This window comes from Macaca nemestrina, chromosome 8 (genome assembly GCF_043159975.1).
Source record: "Macaca nemestrina isolate mMacNem1 chromosome 8, mMacNem.hap1, whole genome shotgun sequence".
NCBI lineage: Eukaryota > Metazoa > Chordata > Mammalia > Primates > Cercopithecidae > Macaca > Macaca nemestrina.
Window position 1 is genome coordinate 71,508 of NC_092132.1, and position 11,135 is coordinate 82,642.

The following is an 11,135-nucleotide window of genomic DNA, read 5'->3' on the forward strand; positions in this document are numbered from 1 at the left end:
GCGCAGAGTCGCAGACCGGGGCGGCGCAGGCGCAGAGTCGCACGCCAGGCCGGCGCAGGCGCAGAGTCGCACGCCAGGCACAGTGCAGGCCGGCGCAGACGCAGAGTCGAAAACCGGCGCAGCGCAGGCGCAGAGTCGCACGCCAGGCCGGCGCAGGCGCAGAGTCGTAGGCCAGGGCTGCGCAGGCGCAGAGTCGCACGCCAGGGCCGCGCAGGCGCAGAGTCGCGCGCCAGGCGCGGCGCAGGCAGGCGCAGGCGCGCGCAGGCGCAGAGTCGCAGGCCGGCGCGGCGCAAGCGCAGAGTCGCACGCCCGCGCGGTGGGGGCGGGGGAGAGTCGCGGCGCAGGCGCAGAGACGCACGCCGCGTGGGCCTGAAGGGGCGGGTGCAGGCGCAGAGACGCATGCTGCGGGGGGGAGCGGCGCAGAGACCGGCGAAACATCAGTAATCTGAGAAGCCGGGCTCAGGTGACCCCTGCTTGCAGCCGCGCACTACAGGGCTCTCTTGCTCACGGTGCTGTGCCAGTGCGCCCCCTGCTGGCGACTAGAGTAACTGCAGGGCCCTCTTTCTTACAGTGGTGGCCAGCGCCCTCTGCTGGCGCCGGGGCACTGCAGGGCCCTGTTGCTCGCAGTATAGTGATAGCACGCCACCTGCTGGCAGTTGGGGACATTGCAGGGCTCTCTGGGTCACAGTGTAGTGACAGCACTCCCGATGCTGGCAGCTGGGGACAGTGCCCGGCCCTCTTGCTCCAAGTGAAGTGGCAGCTGGCTCCCCAGCTGGCAGCTGGGGACACTGCCGGGCCCTCTTGCTTGCCTTGTAGTGGGGGCACGCCCCCTTCTGGCCGCTGGGGGCACTACAGGAAACTCTTGCTCACAGTGGAGTGGCAGCACGCCCCCTGCTACCAACCAGAACACTCCAGGGTCCTCTTGCTTATGGTGTGGTGCCCGTGCGCCACCTGCTGGCAGCTAAGGACACTGCAGGGTCCTCTTGCTCACAGTATACTCGTCGTACGCCCCCTGCTAGCAGCTGGGGACACTGTCCGGCCCTCTTGCTGGCAGTGTCGTCGCAGCACAACACCTGCAGGCAGATGGGGACTATGCAGGGCCCTCTTGCTCCAAGTGTGACGGCTGGCGCCCCCTAAAGGCCGCCTCCTGCACCATTTAAAGTTGGAGTGCCAGTTATTAAGCGCCATCAGTTCTGGAAATTGATGTCCCAGTTCTTGTCTAACTTGGAAGAAAGGTTTTCACCAAGAGGCAATACAAAGATGGCAGACAACTTCACTGAAAAAAAAATACAGTGTGAAGAGCTTATTGTAGAAAAATAGAGAGGAGTAGGCTGATCATGCAGGAAAGCAGCCTAAGAGTCCTGTGCAGGGAATTTTATTTTGGACTTCTTCACATTCCTGCCTCTGTCTCAGGTCTCCACCAGTTTTCTTTGTCTGGTTTTCCTGCTACTGCCTTAGGTCCCCAACTTGCCCCACTTAGGCTTGTGGGACCTCCTCACTGTGGGTTGAGGCACATGTGTGGTCATCGATCCGAATCCACTCTGGCACCAGGCTCCTTTCTGCCATCCCAGGTAGGGTGACAGTGGTCACATTTGTACCTACTGCGTCTATCTCTTTTGAATGTGTTTCTCTGCCCTAATCTGTACTTCTGGTGCAAGGTTTCTTTTAAGAATGTCCCCTTTGTCCTTATCAGCATGTAGCTACCAATATTGTGACATTATTACTGCAGAGTGAATGATGACTGGGGCATCTTAAGAGGAGTTCTAGCATGTTTCTTTCTGCATAGGTACCTCTTCTCCCTCCTACCCACAATTGACAAGTGCCCATCCACTCCAGCATTACAGATGCCACCAAATGTGAATTTTTGGTCGTCCCTCCAGGTGAGCCTTCCCAGACTTTCCCTTTTCCAGGAGCTCCCCCTCCTGTTCATGTCTAGCCATCTATCTGCTCTAACAGAGCCCACTACCCTGTGTCTTTCCCAAAAACAGTGAGGGAACGATTATTGGAAACCATAGGAAATAATATGCATGTAGATGAAAACTTTACAACTTACACAAATAATCACTCAAAATCATCCTTACACTAAAAATGCAAAACTATACAATTTCTAGAAGAAACTATAGAAGAAAAGCTATGTGCCTTTGGGTTTGGTAATGAATTTTAACAAATGACATAAAAGGTTGATATACACAGAAGAAATGACAATGTGGATTTCTTAATATTTATAGTTTATACTCTGGAAAAGACCATGTTAAGGGAACAAAAAGACAAGCCACATATTGAAAAAAAAATTTTGCAAAACACAGATCTGAGAAAGAATTTGTATTCAAAATATATACAAAATTCTTAAAACTAAGCAATAAGTTAAACAGCTCAATTAAAAATGCACACAGTTCTGAACAGATACCTCACCAAAGATGATCTACAGATGGCAAGTAAACATACAAAAAGATGCTCAACGTACTAGAGAACTGAAAACCACAATGAGATAGCATGGCTGGTCTATATCTGTTAGAACTGCTAAACTCCAAAAAAAAAAAAAAATGACAAATTGCTGAAGGAAAAACAAGAACTCTCTTCTTTGCTGGTGGGAGACAGTGTGTAAGACCAGAATATGCCACCCCAAAATATGATGGTAGGAAACCAGAATATGCCACCCCAAAATATGTCCCTTTGGCATAAGAACTATTCTGAGCTGATTACTCTGAAAAAATGCTAAAAAAGGAAGTTCTGAAAACAGAGTAGAAGTTACCCTTGTGTAAGAAAAATTTACATCTATAAACGAAATCCCCATTTAAAAGATCTCTCTCTCTCTCTCTCTCTCTCTCTCTCTCTGTCTCTCTCTCTCTCTCTCTCTCTGTCTCTCTCTCTCTCTCTCTCGGCACCAACCAAGAAAAGAAGGATGACTAAATCACTGAAGAGTCTTATGAACAGAGAACGCATGGAGTTAAGTCTGTATAAGAAAACTTACCCTTGTCTACTGTGCTTTTGCTTGTTACCTCCCCACTACTGAGCCTCAACTCTTCTTTCTTTAAGTTGAAGATAGCATTTACACTTAAATTGAAAGCCACCTGCTGAGGATTTACTCATTTTTCTCTGAGTATCTCCCATGTATCCATAAGGTATACATGTTTTTAAACTTGTCTACTTTTTTCTCATTTTAATCTGTAATTTGTTAAAGAGGGTCCCATCTAAGAATTCCGTAAAGGTAGAGAGAAAATTATTTTTCCTCCCCTATTACAAGTTGGGCAGTTTTTCCCAAAGCTAAACAAGTCTCATCTTACAATCCAAAAGTCACATTCATAAGTATTTTGACAGCTACTTTGATATTATTTCCAAACAAAAGCTACCATGCAATTATGTACAGAAGCCCTATTCATAGTGACCAAAGGAAAAAAAGGAATCAGAAAGTCTTACAACAGATGACTGTGTGGGAACCCACTCAGACATCAAGAGTTGTCATAGGGGCCGAGCACGGTAGCTCATGCCTGTAATCCCAGCACTTTGGGAGGCTGAGGCAGGTGGATCACGAGGTCAGGAGATCAAGACCATACTGGCTAAAATGGTGAAACCTCGTCTCTACTAAAAACAGTACAAAAAAAATTAGCCAGGTGTGGTGGCGAGCACCTGTAGTCCCAGCTACTCGGGAGGCTGAGGCAGGAGAATGCCATAAACCTGGGAGGTGGAGCTTGCAGTGAGCCAAGATCACACCACTGCACTCCAGCCTGGGTAACAGAGCAAGACTCTCTCCAAAAAAAAAAAAAAAAAAAAAAAAAAAAAAAAAGTTGTTATAAAGATTATTTAAATGAAAACATTTGAGATACCAAAGATGAAGAAAGAAATCTTACCAGAACTTACTTTATCTAATGAAAGCAGAGCTCCCAGAAAATACAGCTGCCATTAACCCCATCCAAGGAGTTTCTTTCAAATTCAGCTGCCAGGAAGACAGCCTACACAATTCCCATTAGCACTGATAAATGAAAATGAAATCCTAAGCTCCCAACTGACTGAACGGACCCCCTCTTGGCTGAGGGGATCCCAGAGTGACTTTCAAAACTGAGTTCTCGGATTTACAGAGGGTCCCATCTTAGAATTCCATAAAGGTAGAGAGAAAATTATTTTTCCTCCCCTATTACAAGTTGGGCAGGATAGGATGACAGGGGTCAGATACACCTCGTTATATCCCCTCCTTTGCTAACCATGACGAGGCTTTCTTCCCTAAGGACTTAACAGAAACAAGCCTTTCAAAAGACTCCACCACTGATTTCAACCAACTGCCTGAAGCTGCCTCTCCTCTCTTGCCTAATAAGAGACCACCCATGATGGAGAGGTTCTGGACAGCGTACACAGGATGCACAGAGCGAGTTTTCATATCCTCTGCTTCAACTTTTAATGTCAGAGGGCTGAAAACTCCACCCTGGGATCATGTTAACACTGCCATTTTTTTGTACATTGGACCCATGAAGGAGCAAGAAACTCAATTGCGCATGCATGCATTTCTCCTTTTATAAATATGCATGACTCCTCCTAGAGCTTATTAAATATGTGTATTTGGCCATGCCACTCAGTATAAATTACTATTTCCTTTACCTCTCCCTTGAAGTGTCTGTTTCTGACTTCTGGCTGGAGGTTATGCTTCCTAGCATGTCAGAACTATCCTGCAGGCTGCAACCCTTTACAGGAAATAAATCTCTCACTGGGTGCAGTGGCTCATGCCTATAATCAAAGCACTTTGGGAAGCCGAGGCAGGTGGATCACCTGAGACCAAGAGATCGAGACCATCCTGGCCAACATGGTGAAACCCCGTCTCTACTAAAAATACAAAAATTAGCTGGCCATGGTGGCGCATGCCTGTAGTGCCAGTTACTTGGGAGGATGAGGCAGGATAATCGCTTGAACCTGGGAGGTGCAGCTTGCAGTGAGCCAAGATCACTCCACTGCACTGCAGCCTTGGCAACAAGAGTGAAACTCCGACTCAAAAAAACAAAAACATAATGAAATCTCTCCTTTCCGATTTTAGGAAGCTCATCATTCTTCAGTTGACAGCATTAAAAAGTTCAAAAAGACCTTCCATACTCTCCCACAGAAGTCCTAGAAATCTCCATTTTGTTAATCATTTTGGATGCCTGAGAACTTGTAATCCAATGAGTAGAAATGTTGGTACCCCATTTATGGTTGTCATCCTGCCAGTTCTCGGGAGTTTGTATAAGTCTAAATCTGCAAGGGTCTCATCCCATAAGGACCCTTGTCTCTTTCTCTGTTGCCTTTGCCCACTGGCTCTGGCAACTGGGGTCTTTCTTTCTCCTTGGCTATCTTTGGATATGGGGGCTCCATATTCTGTGCCACCTTAGGGAATGCCTTTTGCATGCATGGCTAAGTCATTGAAAAGTCTACAGTTTGAGTAACATTTTGACTGAGTACTCTCTGAAGGTGGGTTGGAATCTCAAGCTTCTTTGTCTGAAAGGTAACTCTTGGGCTAGAAGTTTCTTATCCTAGCTTTGGTTTTGAGGCCTCTGTGTTCTCCTCTTGGGTTGGAAGTTATTCCTGGCTTTTTGTTTCATGGTGTCTCTGTGATCTTGGTCTTGCTCCTTTCATGGGAACTTCTCAGTTGACTAAATTTTCCCTTCTCAAACCTCTGCTGACTGTGTGTTCCACCAATATGGAACTAATTCTGTCTACTTCCTTTCCTGTTTGCATGACTTTACCAACAATTATTTAGAACTTTAACAGTTCTTTCAAGAAAATTTTGATCTTCCAAATTGCGTCCTTTAGACCTTTCCTTTCCTAACTGAGTCTCTCAACTCCCTATAATCACTGAAACTTTAGGCACCCCACTCCATGCCTTGGAAGCTCTCAGTGTGCTCAAGGATCTGCAAAAGCAAACACCTGAGGCTGAAAAATAAAATAGAAAAAATAAAACAAAATTTAATTCTCAGCTTCATAAGATTATATGTCAAAAGAAAATCTTGAAAATCTTAAAAATCTCCAAAAACATTGGTGAAAAAAAGCTTTAGCCCTCATATGAAGAAGATAAAAACTTGTTCCATTTTCCAGAAACACAGTTATAATACAAACATAAAATGGGGTAAAGACAAAAACCAAGTCTTTGATATAAACTAGTGAATTTTGTATTATTGTCATCACATTAGTCAGGGTTCCCCAGAAAGGCACAATCCGTAGGATATATGTAGATAGACAGATGAGAGAAGGTTCACATAATTATGAAGGCTGACAAAGTCCACGATAGGCTGTCTCCAAGTTGGGGAACCAGGAAAGCTGGTAGCATTGCTCAGTCCATGTCCAAAAGACTCAGAATCAGTTAAGCCAATGGTGTAACTCTCATTCTGAGGCCAAAGGCCTGAGACCCTGAAGTTCTGATGTCAAAGGCAAGAGAAAGACGTTTCAGTTTCAGAAGGAGATAATTCACCTTTCCTCTTCCTTTTTGTTCTATCTGGGCTCTCAAGCAATTGGATGGTGCCTGTATTAGTCTATTTTTATACTGCTATGAAGAAGTACCTGACTCTGAGCAATTTATAAAGAACAAAGAGGTTTAATGGACTGACAGTTCCACATGGCTGGAGGGGCCTCACAATCATGACGGAAGGGGAAGCAAAGATGTCTTTCTTCACATGGCAGCAGCAAGAAGTGCTAAGCCAAAGGGGAAAAGCCCCTTATAAAACCATCAGATCATGAGAACTCACTCACTATCATGAGAGCAGCATGGCAGTAACCACCACCATGATTCAATCGTCCCCCACCGGGTCCCTCCCACAACATGTAGGGATAATAGGAACTACAATTCAAGATGAGATCTGGGTGGGGACACAGTCATACCATATCAGTGCCCATCCACATTGGGTCAGGGAGGATCTTCCTTATCTCAGTGTCTTCCAGAAACACCCTCACACTTATGCCCAGAAACTGTGCTTTACCAGTTATGTTAGTATCTCTTAATCCAATCAGGCAGACATCTAAAATTAACCATCAGAATATTTATGCCTGATTCATGGCTAAAATTTCAGGATGAAAGCTATGAGATCTCTATTTGTGTTTGTATGTCTATTAATGTATGTTCTGTATATGTGATTTTTCTTAACTCTGGATAGCACTGCAAAATTCATTTATAAAATCCTCTAAAAGTGTTCTATTCTAACTTGGCTTGGAAAAAAAAAATCATTTATAAATAAATATTCCCCAAACTCCTAGAAATATAGGAACTGATCCAAATGTTTTTCAAGTTAACACGATTTGGATAAAACTTAGTTAAATAAGATAAATTTAATATTTTTTGTGTAATAAAACAACTATGTCTTCAGAGTTACCACTATTAAATACAAAACAAACGAGTTTCTTTTTTTTCTTTTCTTTTTTTTTTTTTTTTTTTTTTGAGATGTAGTCTCTCTCTGTCACCCAGGCTGGGGTACAGTGGTGCGATCTCGGCTCACTGCAAGTTCCACCTCCTGGGTTCAGGCCATTCTCCTGCCTCAGCCTCCTGAGTAACCAGGACTACAGGCACCTGCCACCACGCCCAGTTAATTTTTTTTTAATTTTTACTAGAGACAGGGTTCCACAGCATTAGCCAGGATGGTCTTGATCTCCTGACCTCGTGATCCACCCGCCTTGGCCTCCCAAAGTGCTGGGATTACAGGTGTGAGTCACCGTGCCCGGCCAACAAACAAGTTTCTATTCTGCTTGAGTGCTTACAAGAAGCTAATATTATACTTACTAGATAATTAGAATCAAATCTATAGGCTTTAAGATTTTAAGTTGTCATTCTTATGAAAAACATCATTTCCTTTTTCTTATGGTGAAAAGATATACATCTATTTAGAATCAGCCACCTGGACTCAGTTTAGATGATCCCAAGTTTGTTGGCAACATCCAAAGCATCATAATCAGGAGCCAGTTGAACATATGCCTTCTTCTCTCCATCAGGCAGAATCAGGATGTTGACCGTGGCCACATCCACGTCCCAGAGCTTCTTCACAGTCTGTTTGATCCGGTGCTTGTTGGCTTTAACATTGACAGTGAACACAAGCATGTTGTTGTCTTCTATCTTCTTCATGGCTGACTCAGTGGTCAGTGGAAACTTGATGATAGCATGGTGGTCAAGCTTGTTTCTCCGGGGGGCGATCTTCCCAGGATATCTGGGCTGCCTCCAGAGTCGCAGTGTCTTGGGACGCTGGAAGGTAGGTGAGGTGCAGATCTTCTTTTTTTGGGAGTCTGTGGACACATTTCAACACTGCCTCCTTGGCCTTTAAAGCCTTTGCTTTGGCTTCGGCTTTAGGAGCGGCAGGAACTTCCTTCATTTTTGGTGCCATCTTGTGAAAAGCGAAAAACATTATTTCAATAATAAGTTTTTTACAGTAAATCTGTCTAATAGTAGTTTCCAAAATACTTTTGGTAATTTTTAACCTTAAAGTTAAGCTAAGTAAAATATTTCCATTAAATATCTACATCATTTATAAATAAGATACAATACTAAAACATTAATTACTGAACATAAGTAATTCAAGTTTACATACTTTTGGCTTCTTATTTTTACAGAGAAACTAGATATTTTGGCCTGTTAATAAACATGTTTTTGCCTACCACACTGAGAAACTGAGACAGAGTGACACTCGGTCTCAAAAAAAAAAAAAAGAAAAAAAAGAAATCTCTTTCTCTTAAGTTAACTCTTGTTTTTTTGTTTGTTTGTTTGTTTTTGCTTTTTTGAGATGGAGTCTCGCTCTGTCGCCCAGGCTGGAGTGCAGTGGCGCGATCTCGGCTCACTGCAAGCTCCGCCTCCTGGGTTCACACCATTCTCCTGCCTCAGCCTCCCGAGTAGCTGGGATTACAGGCACCCACCACCACGCCGGCTAATTTCTTGTATTTTTTAGTAGAGATGGGGTTTCACCGTGTTAGCCAGGATGGTCTTGATCTCCTGACCTCGTGATCCACCCATCTCGGACTCCCAAAGTGCTGGGATTACAGGCATGAGCCACCACACCTGGCCACTCTTAAGCTAACTCTAAATCACAACAATTTTAGTAGATTATGCTTTTGTAAACAGAAATAGAGCATTTATCTTTTTTCCCCCACCTGATTTCTCTAGAATTTTGAAATTCTTACTGAATACTCTTACTTTCATGACAATATAGTTGTTAGCAAAAGTCCAGTAAAAATCTGTTCACCTTGTAACACGACATAATTGGAAACTTTGGCTATATTATCAAGGCTTTTACTGAAATATCATATTTAGGAAGTGTACCTCAGACCAGTTATGACCAGTAATTGTAAGGAACTAAGGTTGACTTTTATGGAGTCAATGCTTACAAAGCACTCTGAGAAAAGCCAGTCTGATACCTAGTTTATGGGGTTCACAGCCTTATAGATTAGTAAGGAGGGTCATTTCCTTGTAGGCCCAGGAATTTGGGGCTATTTTGAGGGCCTCAAGCAGAGAAGAATTCACACAAGCTATAAGGTCTGCAGCTGAAATTTGATAATATGTTCTTGGCTTGGCTTTTAGCCTCAATAAGGCCTTTAAAAGTCCAATCTGAGATTCTGTATGAAAACTTGCAGCAAGGAAGCTTGAAAGCACCTATGTGGTCAGCTCTTGTTCTTGCTGCACTAACATAAATGATCAGGCAAAATCTAACAAGGCTAGACTTATTTTTGAAACAAGAATAATCTTTCTTTGATTATCTATGATCAAAAATGATGGTTACTACAGAGAATAATTTTATGTTTCAATGGAAAACTGTAAGTCGGATGGGCATGGTGGCACATGCCTATAATTCCAGCACTTTGGGAGGCCAGGAGTTCAAGATCAGCCTGGGCAACATGGTGAAACCTCGTGTCTGCTAAAAATAGAAAAATTAGATGGGCATGATGGCATGTGCCTGTAGTCCCAGCTAATCAGGAGGCTGAGGAGGGAGGATCGCTTGCACCCAGGAGGTAGAGGTTGCAGTAAGTTGAGATTGCACCTTTGCACTCCAGCCTGGGAGACAGAGCCAGACCCTGTCTCAAAAAAAAACTTCTTTGAGGAAAACTAAACGTAACATAAATGACGAGTAGATGGGTGCAGCAAACCAACATGGCACATGTATACCTAAGTAACAAACCTGCACATTGTGCACATGTACCCTAGAACTTAAAATATAATAAAAAATTTAAATAAATAAAAGGAAATCTATAGCCCTTGTGGGTCATCAGATTCTAGTCTAGTTTCTTGTCTTTGGGCTAGTTTTACCTGTTTGTAAACTGGATCCTGCCATCTGATAAATTTTGTCCTACAATGATACTTGTGGAATAAGAAGCCAAATACTGTCTCTCCTATTAATGTATCTATTGTCAGTTAATTTGAAGGTCTCCAACCCTGGAACAAAGTTAGAAGAGGAAGGTTTTGCTCCCCCAAATGCATAACCAAATTGTGGTACATTCATACAATGGAATACTATTTAGCCGTAGAAAGGAACAAGCTATCAACTCACACAAAGACATGAGTGAATCTTGCATGCACATTGCTAAGTGGAAGAAGACAGTCTGAGGAGAATACACACAGTGTAACTTCATTTAATGAGACACTGCAGAAGGCAAACTACACAGCTGGGAAGCCATTGGCTCCATGGGGTGGGGGTTTGAAGCATTCCATATGATACTTTAATAGTGGATACCTGCCACTATGCATTTGTCAAAACACACAGAATTTTACAGACAAACGGGTAAGCCAAACTCTATTCAAATTAAATAAAATTATTCAGGATGTGGAGTATCCCAACGCAGAATACATCATGTGAAAAAGAAATTATGCTACAAATTACTATGGTTTGGATGTGATTTGTCCCCGCAAAAACTTGTGTTGAAATTTGACCCCCAGTGTAGCAGTGTGGGGCGGTGGGGCCTAGTGGAAGGTGTTTGGGTCATGGGGATGGAACCCTCATGAATAGGTTAATGTCCTCCATGGGGGTGAGTGAGTTCTGCTCTCACAGGAATGGATTAATTCCTGCAGGAGTAGGGAGTTAAAAAGAGTCTGGCTTCCTTGGCCTCCCTCCTGCTGTCGCTCTTGCTATATGATCTCTGGTGCACCCCCTGCTCCCCTTCCACTTTCCACCATGAGGTGAAAAAGACTGAGACTCCACCAGATGCAACTGCCC

At 43.7% G+C, this 11,135-nt stretch overlaps 1 pseudogene; it reads right to left on the minus strand.

Moving 5' to 3' along the window:
* Positions 1-7,817: 7,817 nt before the first annotated feature.
* LOC112424630 (large ribosomal subunit protein uL23 pseudogene) lies at positions 7,818-8,321 on the minus strand (annotated as a pseudogene).
* Positions 8,322-11,135: the final 2,814 nt, after the last annotated feature.